The sequence below is a fragment of the Vigna unguiculata genome, chromosome 3, assembly GCF_037176805.1.
Source record: "Vigna unguiculata cultivar grain cowpea cultivar isolate G323 ecotype 2 chromosome 3, ASM3717680v1, whole genome shotgun sequence".
NCBI lineage: Eukaryota > Viridiplantae > Streptophyta > Magnoliopsida > Fabales > Fabaceae > Vigna > Vigna unguiculata.
In genome coordinates this window covers 10914459-10933719 of record NC_140794.1, presented here as the reverse complement: position 1 = coordinate 10933719, position 19261 = coordinate 10914459, and the positions used below count along the sequence as shown (strand labels likewise).

The window sequence follows — 19261 nt, the reverse complement described above, 5'->3', positions numbered from 1 at the left end:
CCTACAGTTTGAGCCACAAGTGCACTACTAAGCACTGTCTTGGACAATTTATAAAAATAAAGTTGTAACCCTATTTAGATAGACTTCTGGTGAGGGCTCTTTTGAGAGACTCTTAAAGAGCTTTTCTAGACATTTTTCCCTGTACTTAGTAAACATCATTTAAGGGTAAAAGAGAGGATGACTCTTCGATATGTTATGTTATTCTCATATAGTATGAGGAGCTAAATCTCTTTAAATGTTGAAGCAAAGGTGTAACCCCTTGGAATTCTCTTGTATTGGTATTGTTTCATTTATTAAAAAGTATGCTTTCATTACACGTTTGTGAATTAGTTCATGCTTATTATTGGACAAACTGATCACTTGTCTTATCTCACTGGCTTGAGATTAAGTGTGAATTAGTTTCAAGTTGTGATCTAACTAATTCTTCTCTTGCTTTTAGATGCTAGGAATAAATCTAAGACTCTAGCTGGTTATAGAGTCTTGATCTTAATGCAGGTGATTCATTCAAGCAGCCTCTAAGGAATCATACTGAAGTTTGACGATCATATACTCTAGGTGCTAGGAATGGACCTAGAGTTACATTCAAAGAGGACTCCCAAGATATGATTGATTGTATCTTTAAAAATATTATCTGCATCAATACAAGAGAGGATAAAGTGGTAAAATCTAGCTTTAACATGACTTTTAAGTTTGATTAATACTATTTTTTACATCAAATTTGTTTTTATATTTGTTATGCAACTCAAACACTGTTTTATTCAACTCAAACTAGTTAGACTCTGTATTTTCTACTAAATTCATGTGGATATGACACTGATTATACTACAAACTATCAGTATACTTGTCGGCAAAATTGATTGTATTGGAACATTAAGATATAGGCGTGTTTAGGGTAGTATTCGTCCACCATGTGGTTCATTTTGTTGTAAAAAAAGCATCGCTTTCTGTAGTTGGGGTTTCTTCCTCACCCTTCCCCCTGTCCTCGCCAACTTGCTTTGATTTTGCCTTATAATTTCCAGGTTATTTGTTCATTTTGTTTCCATCCACCGAGTCTTTATGAAGTATTTGTTAACAACTTACTTTCAGTAGACACATTTCCAACAGCCGTAAGCTGACGTTCTTGTTGTAAAACCAGGGAAAACACTTTGTTGATACTTGGAAGAGGCTCGATGAGATGAATTTGAGTTCTAACCGTGTTGTACACATCATTTAACCCCTTGAGTAAACATATAATATATTCTATTTCTCTGTTTTTGACAAAGAATTTCGCAATATCACATGTACACGAACAACACTAGATGTGTCTTAGAAATTCTAGTTCTTACCAAAAGAATCTTTAACTCAGTAAAAAATTGAACTTTAACTTGTTCTTGGAAAGGAAGACATGTTTTGTACTCCTCCAGGAAGAATTAGTTAGTTTGATTTAGGAATGGAGAAACAAGAATGAGTCCTGGATTTTCTCAGGATTTTCTCAAGATGTAGGTAATAGGGGCTTAAGGGGTTGAGAGATTGATCCATAGTAGAACTTGCAGGGTTTGATTGCGTAACAGCAAAATCCATGATCAAGAAGAAAATGACGAAAACAGAGGTAGGTAGGTAAACAAGATTTTCTCATCATTCTTATTTTACATTCACCCAATAAGCATCTCAACTCTATCTTAAATAAGTTTAGAAAAACTCCAACACATAAAAAAAAAAACTGAGAATAATTATCATAAAATGAATCACAAAATTAGACTCGATCCAACTCTCTATATTTGGGTTGAACCTCTAGTAGGTTAGCTTAATCCCCAATTCACCGAAAATTAAGAGAAATTCACCCTGTCATAAAGATAATCTTAAATCAAATTTTCAATTCTTTAATTAATTAATTAATTATATATACATAAATTACACAAGTGGTCAAACTTTGAGCAAAATTAACTCACTTTTTCTTTTTGATTTGTTTGGTCAAATTATCACATTTCATAAATTATGTCAAATTTATTTTAAATAAAAACTTCTTACCCAATTCAACCTCATTTCATTATATCAAATTTTATTATTATTATGAAATTAAATATAAATATTTTGTATAATTTTATTATAAATAGTTTTTATTTATTTTGTGGATAGTTTTATAATTAAAAAAATAATTAAGTTTAAAATACGGTCAAATAAAAAAATGATTAAATTTAAAAACTATCATTTAAAGAGTCTATTTAATAAAATAATTTTTTTAATTTAAAAAACTTTTATTTAAAAAATAAAATTGATGTAGAAAAAAAGGAAAATTCATTTATATACATAATCTATAACAATATATAAAGTGATTCTCTATTTTGTGTCTACATTTCATAATATCAATTATATCCTTTATAATATAATTATTTATTATTATTTTTATTCATCAACAATTATTCTCTCTATTCATTTATTTTATTTTTAGTAAATATAAATTTATTTTATATATTAATTTAATAACATTATTAATATAATATCATTCATATTTAAAAAGTACATACAAACATATATTATCGTGTCTGTATTTACACTAGTATTATATAAAAGAAATAAATAAAGGAGTATTGTTAGATTCGACTCACTTTGTTAAATAGAGAGAAATTACTATTTAAATGAAATATCATTTATATTATTTGCTACCATATAACTTTTAACCTTGGACTAAATCCAATCAAACAATTCAATTGATATTCGAATTATTATCATGATTTAATTTTCATATTCCACAAATAATATAATGATATATTACTCTTTCATGTAACATGGATTTAATAGGGTATTTGAAACTTCTTACATCCATTTTAAATGTAAAATAATAAAATAATTTATTTCACCATAAGTTTATCATGTATGTCTCACTTTATCATGACAAGTGTCAGACATATCTCTTCTAAATCCTACATTATATATTTTGTTAGTGAAAAGAGTTGATCTCAGAATTTTTATCGTCTCTCTTCTAAATTCTTCGGACCAAATTTATATCATCGTGGAAAAGTTTAATCTACAATTTTTTCCACACTCATTTTCAACTTTTACCGCAACTTTTTATCATTAACCTTTAATTTAAAATCAGAGAAAGAGAAAGATAGACCAATAATTAGTAACAAAAATGATTTCATTAATATAAAAAGATAAGTATGTGTGATCGATTATACTAATTGATCTGACACATTTATTTAAAAAACATGATTAATGATCGAATTAAGTTAATCACATATGCACATGCAGCGGCGAGGGATGAAGCCTTGACATTCGCCACCGGGATGACCTTCGTCGGCACACACAAAATTGCAGTGGTCACTCAGAAAACATGCACCTTTGAAATGGGCACTTGGTGTATAACAATCTGCCTCTGCTATCTTCACACCCACATCTGATTCATTTCACATCATTTCATTAACACAATCTTATTATTATAATTACTTACACTATTAATCATATCATAATACATATGTATATGCATCTTACCAGCACTTAAGACAAGGACGAAAAAAAACATAATCGCTAGGGTTTTGGTCTCCATTGCACGCAAATTGTTGATGCTCTCGCTAATTCAAAGTTCAAAGTGATGAAATTGTTATCTTTCTCTTTGTATTTCTCTTTGTTTTGTAAATATTTCTTTGAAGCTACTTCTTTATATAATATGAGAGTTTGGTTCGTACAGAGGTTGTTTAACATTCAACGGAGCCTACGTTAGGAAGGTTAATTGATTAAACATATAACTGTAATATGAGAGAGAAAAATCTTCATTTCCGCATTAATGTATAATATGTTTCTTAATTGATACGATAAAAAAAATAAGTTATATTTGTGATTTATGGCTGACATTATTTGATATTCAAACAATTTTTATTTGAATGTAATCACCTTTTTAGTAAATTATTATTCATTAATTAAATGTCACCGTCATGGTGCTTAATTAAATATTATTTATTGATTAAATGTCATTTGTGATTTGTAATAATTTTTTAAAATTAAATATTATTGATAATTAAATGTAATTTAAGTTTTTTAATACATTTTCTGATGGCGTATGGCCGGGTACGTCCCGGTTCAGTAAGGGAAAAATGGTCGGGAACATCCCGACCCGAGTGTGGGAGCCCTCACGCTCTGATCCAATTGTTGGAGTTTTAATTCAGCACGACGCAGACAGCCTAATAAGTGTAATGGTCAGGTACATCCTGGTCCTTTTGGCTGTATACATTCCGACTCAAGGAAATGGCAGGTGGAAAATGAGATTATGGCGCAGGGGTGCGGAGGAGCAACACGTAATCTTAGTTAAGAAAGGAAGGAGGTGATATTTGGAGAAGTACAGACGGACAATACCATAAAGGAAGGAGTTAATATTTGGAGAAGGACAGACTGGCAAACCCCAAAAAAGGAAGAAGTTGATATTTGGAGAAGTACAGACAGGCTAATAAAAGAAGGAGTTGATATTTGAAGAAATACAGACGAACAAACCCCAAAAAAAGGAAGGAATTAATATTTAGAAAAGTACAGACGGGCAAATCCCCCAAAAGGAAAGAGTTGATCTTTGGTAAGACAGCAACATGCAATCTCAGTCAGAAAGGAAAGAACCGACGCGTATAAACTTAGTCAAAAAGGAAAGAGTGGATCCTCGAATACAAACTATCTGCAAATAACAATAGCAGGTGCCGTCAAGAAACTAGTATAAATTAAGACTTAGTGAACACGTAAAGGTAGACTTTTCTCACTTTACCAATTACACCTCATATCAATCAAATCACTATTTGACGTGAGGGTCATAGTGCCTATAGGTACCCCCACCTTCAGAGTACATTCGGTAAGAAGACCCAGGAGGAGTCTAGAGAGGAGTAGAGGGAAATTCGACACAGAGGGTTATTAATTAAATGTCACTTAATATTTTTGTTTCTCTTACAGAAATAGGTCATTTATGACTCATTTATTATATAAATATGTCAATTGACTAATAAATTACGTGGTGGAGACGAATCATGCAGATTCAATACAACCTTTATATTAAAACCGTGTGGCATAAAGACGACTCCTTAAAATAAAATAAAAAAATTGAAGTTATTATGATTAATAACGACATTCAATTTTATTTTTGTAGATTTTATACAGAAGTCGTTCACAAGGATCCCGACATTCAATTCTTTTCATCTTTTCTATAATTTCTAAAAGGTTAAAATACCTTTTTGTCACAATTTTCGTCAATTTTGTTCAATTGGGTCCTTTTTTACTAACACCGTTTAAATCATTAACGACCATGAACAGTGACTGCCACGTGTCACTTCGTGGTTTTTTTGAATTTTTTTTATTTTTATTTTTATTTTTTTTAATTTTTTTTAAAATTTTGTTATTTTTTTTAAATGTACACGTGTCAACCTGGAGTGTGTCACGTGTCACTTCGTGATTTTTTTGAATTTTTTGAATTTTTTTTAAATGTCCATGTGTCAAACCAGTAGCGTGCCACGTGTTAAAGTCAATGTTCTAAATTCAATTTGGTCCTTATATTTGTTATTTGTGTTCAATTAGGTCCCAATTTTTGTTAACATTAACCAATTTGGTCCCTCTCCAAATTAAAATCAAATTTAATTTTTATATTAAAATTCATATTTTTTTATTAAATATCTTTATATAATATATTAAAATTCACATCATTATAACTTTGATATAAAAATTAAATTTGGTCACATCTTCTATAGGGACCAAATTGGTTAATCTTAACAAAAATTAGGACCTAATTGAACAAAAATAACAAATATAGGGACCAAATTGAATATAGAATATTGACTTTGACACGTGACACACTACTAGATTGACACGTAGATATTTAAAAAATAATTCAAAAAAATAAAATAAAAAATTCAAAAAAACCACAAAGTGACACGTGGCACACTCCTGGGTTGACACATGTACATTTAAAAAAATTGAAAAAAAATAAAAATAAAAAATAAAAAAAATTCAAAAAACCACGAAATGACAGGTGGCAGTCACTGTTCATGGCCGTTAATGATTTAAACGGTGTTAGCAAAAAAGGACCCAATTGAACATACTTGACGAAAATTGGGACCTATTTGAAGACAAAACCAAAATTAGGACTTATTTGAAAAAACTTGACGAAAATTAGGACCAAAAAGGTATTTTAACCTTTCTAAAATTTTATACGCATACTTTTTTAATAATTTCATTAAAAATATTTTAAATAAAATTTTATTATTACATTTTATTACTACACTACTTATACATAAATTAAATACAATAATATTTATTATTTTGAAATTTAAACTAAAAAAGTGTGTTACAAGAACCTATGCCAGCAGACTATATTGGTTCATCTCTAACTGTGGTCTCGTTCAAAGCATGTGAAGCGCCACATGAATTTAATTGAAAAACACGTAAAGAGCTGGAACTATGGAATTAACACTGTAATGGTTACGATGCCATTGAACAGTGTAATGGTTATTTTTTAGTTTAAATTTTAAGATAATAAATATTATTGTATTTAATATATATTGTCAAATTAGATAATTTTAAAAATTATGAAATTAAAATTATAAAATTTTATTTTTTATTTTTTATTTAATAATTTTATTCTTATTTAATTATCTAATCATCTAATTTTATAATTTTAATTTATTTTAAGAATAGGTTTCATCAAATATAGTAAATCTAAATAAAAAATTTAATATATTGTAATATTTATGTAGGATGATAGTGTAAGGTAACCTCCCCTTCTCAAAGAATCATACATTTAAATTTTAACACTTAAAAAGACTCAGTTAAAAAGTTTTAAAATTTTAAGAACTTAATATACCACAAAAATTTAACTTAATAGGAGCTCAATTGGAAGTTTTCAACTTTATGAGAGTCTAAAAACATAATTAAACCGCCTTTATTAAATTAACGTGATTCATTCTGATAAATTGACATTAACGTCATTTGGAAATAATCGTATATCAGCTCCATAAAGGACTTAATTAGTCATTTGAAAGTAATCATGTGTCACTTCAATTGGGTCCTTATATCTTTTTTTAATGAGACAATATGATTTTTTTTCAGCGTTGTCTTTCACAAATTTTGGAACAAACCCAAAAGTCATAATTGGATTCATATGTTTTTCTTCGACAATGAGTAGACAAAACCAAATATATTGGATCTATAATATTGGTTTTGCAGGAGGCGAAAATTGTATTGTCGACAAAGAAGAGTTAGAGAGGGAGAAAAGAATTTTGACTCATTACTAGAAATTTTCAAATTTCCTCATTTTTTTTTCTTGTAAATTTGTTATAAAATTTGGTAAGAAAAAATTATTCTTTTTCTATTTTTTCTAAAAATTTTAATTGACAGATAATTTCTTTGTAGATAATTATTTTCTAATGTTATAAAATTTGCAAGTATTTTTGACAAATGTTTTTGTGAAAAATGTTTTGTGCAGAATATTTTACACAAAAAATTGGTATTTCTTGTAAATTATTGTTCATAACAAATTTTATAAGTATTTTATAAAAAAAGTTAAAAGAAAATTAACAAAAAATTTGTGTATTTTTAATAGTAACTCGCATGTAATCATCTTCTAATAATGTTAACATTGATTTCACAAAAATAACCACATTGTTTATTTAAACAATATAGAAATTCAATCGAGTAAAAACAAAATAAGGACATTTTTCTAGACTAACATTTGGTTACATTTCAAATACTTTAACCTCAATTTAATAAGAAGGACGACCTTTTAATACCGTAAAAAATAAATATAAAGATCAAATTAATAAAAAATCTAAATATAAAGACTAAAAGGAATAAAAATCTAAATATAATAACAAGATTTATAATTGAATTGAGATAACGACTCAACCTATCTTGTTGCATTTCAGTTTTCTTTGGTGAAGAAGAAATGAGTTTATTTTCATAAATAAAACTAGTATACTGATCGTGCGTGCATGGGACGTATGTTCTATTTTGTATATTAAAATAATAAAATAGTAAAAGTATTATGTAATGAAATATTATAAAAATTAAGTTATATTGTTATAAATGTTGTTATTAAAGTAATGAAATAGTAAATTTAAGTGATGCAATAATAATTTCAGTTTTAAATAAAATAAATAGAATTGATATCATAATATAATACAGTTAATTGATTTTACAAAATAATTATAATAGCAGCCTATGATTCATGAGAACATTTTTTTTTATTTTAATTATTTTAGAATAATAATATAATTTTTATTATTTTTATTTAACCATTAAAAATACTAACAATAATATTAATATAAATTATAAATTATAAAAATTTTAAAAGATTAAAACTCTATTTAGCAAAAGTATTTAGTATAATAACGTTTTTTATAATTAAAAAAAGCAAATTTATAATAATAATACAATTATGAACAGTAATAATAATAATAAAAATAATAATGATACCAATAATAATAATATTTATACTAACACTAAGGTTAATGTCAACTATAATAATCTATAATTATATATAAAGATATACATTAACAACAAAATAAATAAAAATGACAAGTAATCGAAATACGATCCCGTAGTAAATTAATTTAAGACGTGTGTCTAACTATAATAATAGTAATACCATTATAATAATATCTCATAGTGATAAAAATAATAATAATACAATAACTACATAAATAAAGAGATATACATTTGTTGTGTCCTCTTTTGTTTATACAATTTTATCCTCTTAATTATTATTTGTTAAATTAAAATAATTATTCGTAATAAAAATTATTTGTCCATTTTATCATTTTAATAATTTGAGTAACTATTTTTTTAATTCAAATAATTACACAGATACAAAAATAAAATGAACAACAAAACAAATAAAAAGTACAAGTAATTGAGATACGATCTTGTAGTAAATAAATGTAAAATGTGCGTTTAACTATAATAATAATAATAATAATAATAATAATACAACTATATATATATATATATATATATATATATATATATATATATATATATATATATATATATATATAAAGAGATAAACATCTTTGGTGTCCTTTTTTGTTTTTTCAATTTTATCCTCTTAATTGTTATATTTTAAACTTAAATAATTATTTAAAATAAAAAAAATAGTTTTCAGTTTTATTATTTTACTAATTTTAGTAACTATTTTTTTTGAATTGAAATAATTATTCAAATGTAAAGATAAATAAACAACAAAACAAATAAGAGGGTAAAGTAATTTGAAACATAATTTATAAATAGTAAGTAAAAGTAAAGTGTGTATATAACCATAATAATAATAATAATAATAATAATAATAATAATAATAATAATAATAATAATAATAACTATTATAATAATTATAGTTCTAATTAATAATAATAGTAGTAGTAATAATAATAATAATAGTAATATAATAATAGAAATAATTGTAGTTAATAATGATAATAATAATACTTATAGTTGGTAGTAATACTGATCATCATAATTATAGTTTATAACAACAACTATAGTTAATAATAATAATAATTATTATTATTATTATTAGAGCTGATAATAATAATAATAATAACAATAATTAAAGTTATAATTGATAATAATAACAATGATATAAAAATAAAATAATAAATATCATGAAATGAAGTTGTAAATTCAATTTTAAATATAATAAATAAAATTAATATTACAATATGGTGCAGTTAATTGATTTTACAAAATAATTATAAAATTTTTAAAAGATTAAACATCTATTTAGCAAAAGTATTTAGTACCGATTCAACCTCATTTCATTATGTCAAAATTTAATATTGTTATTATTATTATTATTATAAAATTAAACATAAATATTTTTTATAGTTTTATTATAAATAAATTTTATTTATTTTGTAGGTAATTTATAACTAAAAAATAGTAAAATAAAAAATGGTTAAATTTTATAAATATCACATAAATATTAAACTTGATAAAATAATTATTTTAATTTAAAAAATAAAATTGAAATATAAATATAGAAAAAGAAAGGAAATCCATTTATATACATGATTATATAAAGGAAAAGAGTATTATTAGATTCAACTTGCATTGTTTAATCTTTGTTAAAGAGATAAAAAATAATATTTAATTGTTAAATTAAAGAATTTAATGTGATGAACTAAATGATTCATTTTAGATGATATATAATTAAGTTACTTGTTAACATATAACTTTTGGAAAATACTAATTAGACTAGTTAAAGAATAATTAATGTATATTGATTATATCATTTTTACATTAAAAACTAAAATAAATAATTTATTAATTAAAATAATATAAATGCATTAATATATTATATAAAGACAAAAATATTCTTTAAAATTTCTAAACAATAACTTTATGATTATTTTGGAATTTTTAACGTCTTTACTCAAATGCAAAAAAAAATATCTCTTTAACATATTGTTTGCTTTATGTATTTATAATTAATAATTTCAAATATTGAAATATTTTTTGTTTCTTTAATACCAAAAAGAAATTTTGTTAAGTTAAAAAGAATGTTGTAAGAGGTCATCGATAAGTCAAAAGAGAAAAAAGAAACTCAATGAAGTTTCAAATTAATACTTTAATTTTTTTTTTTTTTATTTTTTAAATGTTTGACAGAAGTTTCAAATTAATACTTTAATTTATTTTTTTTTATTTTTTAAATGTTTGACACTATTTTCTTGTTGGTTTTTATTTTAATTTAAACTTTTTTATATTTAATTATATTTTTATTTCTAACAACATTAAAATATAATTATTTAATTATTTTTTAACTTTTATTAATGAGCATTAAATAAAATATTAAATACAATTATAAAATATTTATAATTTAAATAAAATAAAACTGCATTAATTAATAGTTATTAGGTCGAATTTAATTTAATATCACAATTAGTTATGGATTTTAAGAAAATTTAATATTTACTAATTATTTAATTATTTAATATCCATAACTTTTTACCTTATACTAAATATCCAATTCAACAATTCAATCGATATTGGAACCAATATCATATAAATTAATTAGTAATCTAATGATATATTAATGCTTAATGTAACATGTGGATTTAATTGGGTATTTGAAACTTTTTACATCCTTTTTAAATGTAAAATAGTGAAATGAGTTATTTTAGTTACTCATCCATATCTCACTTTATCATAATATTGAAGATAAATATTAATTGTTAGTTTTTTTCATAGCGGAAGGAGTTAAACCCATAACATGTCACCCTCTCCTTCAAACCCTTATTCCAAATCCCTCAAACAATTCAGTTTTATATCTTTTAAATTAAATATTAGTGGAGAGAGTCGGGTCTACAATCTCTCCCACTCTTCCAACCCTCAGCACAACTTCTACAATTAAAAGTTAAGATCAGAGAAAGAGAATGAGAAGTAAAAATGTATTCCAGTAATATAAAAGGGAAAATATGTGACAGATTATACTAATTGATCTGACACATTTATTAATGAAACATGATTAATGATCGAATTAACACATGCACATGCAACGACGAGGGATAAAGCCTTGACATTCACCACCAGGATGACCTTCTTTCATACACTGAGAAGCGCAGTCATCACTCAGAAAGCATGCTCCTTTGAAATGGGCACTTGGTTTAAAACAATCTGCCTCTGCTCTCTTCACACCCACATCTGATTCATTTGTTTCACACCACAATATTAATATTATTATTACTAAAAAAGCACTGCCATAATGCTTCTATCTCCAATTTTTTTAAGAATTTGCATTATATATTAATAGGACAAATATATCGAGAATAATAAAATGTACCCTAATATTAACCATAGAAAAAGAAATTGATGTTCACAGAAAGAGTTATTCTCTTTATATATAAAAATATTATCTTTATATATGATTTTGTAAGTATCTACGATTTTGTAACTATCTACGATACTAGTAGGTGATAATATTATAATGTTATTAAGTTAATATGCAAAATAAATTTACATTTATTAAAAGTAAAATGAAATGAATGAAGAAAATATGAGAAAATAATTGTTGATAAAAAAAAATAGACAGAAAATAGGTTGAAGTAATGATTAATTTTTAAAATATTAACAAATTAGAATTACGAAATGTAGATAAAAAAGAATCTCATATATATATATATATATATATATATATATATATATATATATATATATATATATATATATAAACACACGCATCTTACCAGCAATTAAGACAAAGAGCAGAAAGAACATAATCCCTAGGGGTTTTCTCTCCATTTCACGCATATTGTTGAAGCTCTGTTGATCAGAGTTCAGAGTAATGAAATGGTTATCTTTCTCTTTGTAGATATTTCTTTGAAGCTACTTCTTTATATACTACGAGAGTTTGGCTTTGCAGAGGTTGTTTTAACATGCAATGGTGCCACGTATGTTGAGAAGGTTAATTGGTTAAACATGTAACTCTAATATGAAAGAGAGAAATATTCACTCCCACATTAATGTATCATACGTTTCTTAATTTTCTACAATAAAAAATAAGTTATGTTTGTGATTGATGGTTGACATTATTTGATATTCAAATAACTTTACTCATTCGGTTTCTATTTAAATGTAATCACCTTTTAAATGAAGTATTATTCATTAATTAAATGTCACCGAAGATTTATTATGGTTAGGGATGATAATGGGGTGGGGACGAGTTTCGTAATCCATATCTATCTTGAGAAAAAAAAAATTCATATCCATCCTCATACCAAAACTTAAAATATATCAAATTTTTGTTTCATCTTCATTCTCACTGATTAATAGGTATATACTCGTACCTGTAGTCGCAGGTCTTGACAAAAAATTTTGAAGATGCCAAAATAATATAGTTATATTTAATCATTATCACTAACATAACACAAGTATATGATTTAGTATTGAAATCTTCTTGTTTGTTCCTTAAAGAAATGATAGTTTTAGAGTTGTATTTGCTATGGAACCCATTTTAAATAAGTTTTTCTAATTTAATCTATTTTGCTAATGGGATATTTTTATATTGGACAATGATACTATAACTTCCATCTTTTGACTCTCATCTTTTACTTCCTGGTGTGGCTTAATATGGATCATTGATTAATGTACTACTATCTTTTCCTTTGAAAGAATCATGGTCCACACTAAGCCACATCGGAGAGTAAATGATGGGAGTTAAAAAATAATTTTCCTTTCATATTTGTGAAAGTTTTCTTGGTATAACGTTCAAATAATTAATATGAAACCTCCACCTGTAATTTTTTAAATCTTAACAAAGGGTTCATCTAATTCGAAAATTGAATCTTTAGTATCATGCTTGAAAATATGTGAAAAATAAATTTGTCTTGTTTTCATCTTCACGAGTATTCCCTTTTATCACTTAAAAAAGAATATAAAATAAATATATTATTTTATTCTTCATTAATATACCCATTTAAAAAAAATAATACTAAAAAATAATTTCTTAAAATCTAATCAAAAATTGAGAGATATAATTACTAGAAGAAAAGATAATCAAGTCACAATTAAAAAATATTATGAAAAAATATATAGTACGTAATTTCTTCTTCTATATTAGTAAAAACAAATATACAAAAAACTCATGAGATGAAAAAAATACTAACTACTACTACACTAATATTTTACTATCAAGAGATAAGAGAGAGTTATCTTTCTCTTTTCTCTTTTTTATCTTAAATGAGAGTGGAAAAAATGAATTAGTATCTAACTTTCTAAGTTTTTCAGAAACAAAAGAAGACATACAAGAGTGAAAGATGAATACAATATGTGAAAAACTTAAAAGACAACGAGAGAAGATAAAAAATATTTCAATAATTTTTTTTATTCTTTATTATATTTAATGTTATGTTTTATTATTTATTAACATTAAATATTATCCCTTATAAAAGAAGATAAATTAATAATAATAATAATACAATAATTTTGTGATTGATGGTTGACTTTTGATATTCAAATAACTTTACTCCTTCAGTTTATACATTTTTTATGTTGACAACTTTAGTACATATGGTTTTAATTTGAATTTACACAAATAACAATCATATATTTATGAAGTTTTTAAAAAAGGGTTAAATATGTTTTTGGTCCCTCAAGTTTTAGTGAATTTTGGAATAGTCCCTCTTCGAAACTTGATACCAATTTAGTCCTTCATCTTTAGAAATGTATGAATTTAGTCATTCTTACCAAATTTTGTTAAGTTTATCTGACGTTTCAAGCGCATTTCATGATAATATTTGAATTGTTTATACCGTTTGACACACTTTCACTTCAATATTAACTTAAATATTATCATAAAATGCATTTAAAATGTCAAATAAACTTAACAAAAATTGGGAAGTAGGATTAAATTCACACATTTCTAAAGATGAAGGACTAAATTGGTATAAAATTTCGAAGAGAGACTAATTCCAAAATTTACCGAAACTTGAGGGACCAAAAACATATTTAACCCTTTTAAAAATTATTCTACATTTTTTCAATATACATATATCACGTGTCGTATACTATTATTTTCAAATCAAACATATCAACCATGAGACGAGATACATATAATATCTAATACACGTATCGTATATGTGCATCATAGTTTAAATGTAATCAAGTTTTAAATAAAGTATTATTCACAAATTAAATGCAACCGTGGAGTTATCATTCGTAATTAAGTATTATTTATTGATTAATGCCATTGATAATTAAATGTAATTTAACTTTTTTAATAAATTTTGAAATAAACCTTATTTATTAATTAAATGTCACTTAATATTTGTGAATATTTTTAATTTAAAAATTATTTATTTATTAAATATCTCTTAATATTTATGATAATTTTAACATAAAATGTTAATTATTAATAAAATACTAAGATTTACGATAAAATACCAAATTTTCATATATATATATATATATATATATATATATATATATATATATATATATATATATATATATATATATATATATATATATATATATATATATATATAAAAGCTCTTGCTTCCTTCCAACTCTTAGCACAACTTCTACTATCAAAAGTTAAGATCAGAAAATGAGAAAGAGAGACAAATCATTAATAGTAAAACTGTATTCCATTAAGGAATAGTATGTGTGATAGATTATACTAATTAATCTGACACATTTATTAATGAAACATTATTAGTGATCGAATTAAATCAACATATGCACATGCAGCGACGAGGGAATAAGCCTTGACATTCGCCACCGGGATGACCTTCGCTGGTGCACTGACCATTGCAGTTGTCACTCTGAAAGCATGGACCTTTGAAATGAGCACTTGGTTTATAACAATCTGCCTCTGCTATCTTCACACCCACATCTGATTCATTTCTCATTTCACATCATTTCGTTAACACAATATTATTATTATAATTACTTACACTATTAATCATATCATAATACATATGTATATGCATCTTACCAGCACTTAAGACAAGGACGAAAAAAAACATAATCGCTAGGGTTTTGGTCTCCATTGCACGCAAATTGTTGATGCTCTCGCTAATTCAGAGTTCAGAGTGATGAAATGCTTATCTTTCTCTTTCTATTTCTCTTTGTTTTGTATCTATTTCTTTCAAGCTACTTCTTTATATAATACGAGAATTTGGCTCATGCAAAGATTGTTTAATGCAACAAACATATCTTTTTGACAAATTTTGTTGACAAAGTTCACAAACTCATTTTCATAGTGTTTGTTGCAGATGATCCTCATTTTTGACATAATGTTTAAGATGATCCTCATTTTTACCGAATGTTTAAAATGGTCATCATTTTCGTAATTTGTGTTTTATTTGGTCCTTTTCTGTAACGCCGTTTAAATCATTAACGGAACATTGTACATGTGGCACGGTTTGTATGTACAGTACACATAACGCACCCTAATACAAACCATGTCACATGTACAATGCTTCGTTAATGATTTAAACGACATTACAGAAAAAGACCAAATAAAACACAAATTGCGAAAATGAGGACCATTTTAAACATTCGGTAAAAATGAGGACCATTTTAAACCTTCTGTCAAAATGAGGACCATTTGCAATAAACATTACGAAAATAGGACCAAAACGGTATTTAAGTCAATAATTTTTTACTTTTGTATGAAAGTTACAAAAATAAACTAATAAAGTTTTAACATTTTTTTTTATCTAAAATAATTGTTTATTGAAGTTTGTCAAATAAAACTCATTACCCGTAATGCAATGGTCCCACGTATGTTAGGAAGGTTAAGTGATCAAACATGTAACTGCAGTATGAGTCTGTTCCACATTAACGTATAATATGTTCTTAATGTTCTTAATTGATACTATAAAAAAATAATAAGTTATGTTTGTGATTGATGGTGGACATTATTGGGTATAAATTCAAATAACTTTACTTCTTCGGTTTCTATTTAAATGTAATATTTTTAAGTAAAGTATTATTCATTGTCACCAAAGAATTAACATGGTGCTTAATTAAGTTTATTTATTGATTAAATGTCATTTATGATTTATGATGATTTTTTTAAAATTAAAGACTATTGCATTCCATTGGTTGTGCCTCCATTTCTCGCTCTCTGCAACCTGCACCTCCATTGTTGCTGTCACCATGCTGCTCCAACCACCGTTGCATCGCCTCCGTTGGTTTGCTGCACCTTCATTGCGTGTATGGCCATTTCGTGCACCTCCTTCTCCATTTTCCAGCTACCATCGCGCCGTCGTTCCTCCAAGGTAAGTTTCCAATTCGTTTTCATTTTGTTTTCCGTTTTGTATATATTAATTTTCAATTTTAGTTATTGCGAGAATTGATTTGCATTGGGATTGAAATTGTGTGGAGTGTTTTGAGTAATTTTGTAAGAGAATTGGATATGAATCTAAGAGCATTGCGTCTGAAATTTAGAGCATTGAATCTAAATTTAAGAGAATTGTAACAACACTATAATTAACTAGTTAATATATTTTGTTAAGGTTTTTTGTTGTTTTTTCTTCTTTTTTTTTTTGGTTACTTATGACCTTCTCTTGTATTTTTTATTGTCTCCTGTCGCTCTCGAACGTGTTGCATTGCATCATTTTCCATTGTCATTCGCTCTTTACGCTCCCAAGTTCTTAATTCTAATATTTTCCTATGATTTTATAGTTTTTTATGTAGTAGTTTTATATTTTATATATGTGATTAATTATTTATTTAAATATGTTGTTTGTTTGTCTTTTAGTGTGAGTTAGTCTTAGTTTCCCGTTTGAGATTCAATACGAAATATTATATATTGTCCCCGAGTTTTCATTTTGAAGAAGCTACGTTTTTTTTTTAAAATTAATATAAAATTAATACAAGGGGATACAATACTAATAATTTAAATGTATTGAATCTTGAATTGTCTGATTGGACAATTTAAGAAGATTAATCACTTTGTAGTAGTTTATTTGTGCATATATATTTTAAAATACATATTTTAAAATTTATGAATTCTTGTCAATTGTGTTTTGTATTATCTTCAGGTGCATATTATATTTGATTGTAGTTGATAATCACTTTCATTTCGTGTATCATGAATGCCAATGCGAAATGTCGGCAAAATTTTGTGAAATTTAAGATATGTATTTTAAAAGAGGATATGTACCAATAAAATAAAGAAAGTGAATATTCTTGAATGGGATAGGGTCACACTTTGATTACGATGATTCAAATAAAATTTGCGTGCAACGTTATGAGGGTATAAGTGATGATGAGGTGAAGTTCAGATGTCCTTGTGTCAACTGTTTGAATGGAAGAAAGTTGAATACAACTAGTTAGGGAACATCTTATTTGTGATGGTTTCCTTAGAAATTATACAATATGGACATGGTACGGCGAATTAATAGACTTTCCAACTGTTTCAACAACTAAGGTAAAATGTCTTGTATGATGTTCTCTCCAGGTTTGATATTTCTATCCATATATTTATAATTGTTTGATTTGATTTTCTTCCTTAATCAATTGTAATGTTGTAATGTTGTTGATATAATGTAGTGTAATAGACAAACCGACTCATATGAGTGTGGTTACTATATAATACAATGGATTACAACCATTGTACATGCTCATATTACAACTAATTGAAAAATGATAATATATATTTGAATTAAAACTAATACTTTGCAATATTGTCTTTCTATGTACTAACTTAAGTTAATGTTTTATTTTAATTTCGGTTGACTTCCGAAACCAAAATTTTTTGTCTCGTCTCAATATGTTCGATTCTGAAATCGAGACAGAATATTAAAAATAATCAAAGTCAAAAGTTCTTATTGCACTTCTTACCCACAGTTAAGACAAGGAGGAAAAATAACATAATCGCTAGGGATTTGCTTTTCATTGCACGCAAATTGTTGATGTTCTCGCTAATTCAGAGTTTAGAGTGATGAAATGGTTATCTTTCTCTTTGTATTTCTCTATTCCTTTCAAGCTACTTCTTTATATAGTGAGAGTTTGGCTTGTGCAGAGATTGCTTAACATTCAACGGAGGCCCTATGTTGGGAAGTTAATTAATCAAACATGTAACTATAATATGAGAGAGAAAATTCTTCTGTTCCACAATAATGTGTAATATGTTTCTTAATTGATACAATAAAAAAAAAGTTATGTTTGTGATTGATGGTTGACATTATTTGATATAAATTCAAATAAATTTACTCCTTCCGTTTCTATTAAATGTATTTTTAAGTAAGTATTATTCAAATTCTTTATTTAAATATAATATTTATAACTATACATAAAATAATAGTAATAAAAATATTTAAATATAATTATATAAATAAATTATTCATTTAAATATGATTAAAATTAATTTTCTTAATGGTATCACAATTATTTATTTAAACAATAATCGAATTTAAATAACAAAATATCATGATTATTTTTAAAATAATATAGATAAATATACAAAATAATATTACTTTAAATAATAGTCTTATAAATTCAAATAAATAAATAAATAATTCAATGACTTGTACTTATTTTATACTTATACCTGTACAAAACGGAATTGATTTATATGATGAATAATGATATTTATTTCTAAATAATTTTGTATTAATTTCATTAATTGTTTTGAATTTTATAAAATATTTGTATTTTTGAAATCTTCTAAATTTATATATTTATAATTAATAATTATATGATTAATTTTTAAAGATTTTTTATGAATTAGTTGATTTTATTAATTATTTTAATTTCTTTATGATTGGAGTTTTTGATTGATAATTGATAATAATTACCATTATCTTTTTTTATT

General features: G+C 25.2%; 2 long non-coding RNA genes across 2 annotated transcripts; both read right to left on the bottom strand.

Moving 5' to 3' along the window:
* Positions 1 to 11377: 11377 nt before the first annotated feature.
* Positions 11378 to 12357, bottom strand: LOC114175609 (uncharacterized). The gene is made up of 2 exons (XR_003602865.2): positions 12180 to 12357; positions 11378 to 11637 (listed from the first exon to the last, which is right to left on the bottom strand). It is a non-coding gene; the product is annotated as an uncharacterized LOC114175609 (long non-coding RNA).
* Positions 12358 to 15061: 2704 nt separating this feature from the next.
* On the bottom strand, positions 15062 to 15637 carry LOC146887466 (uncharacterized). Its single transcript, XR_014993389.1, has 2 exons — positions 15431 to 15637; positions 15062 to 15328 (listed from the first exon to the last, which is right to left on the bottom strand). It is a non-coding gene; the product is annotated as an uncharacterized LOC146887466 (long non-coding RNA).
* Between the last annotated feature and the right edge of the window lie 3624 nt (positions 15638 to 19261).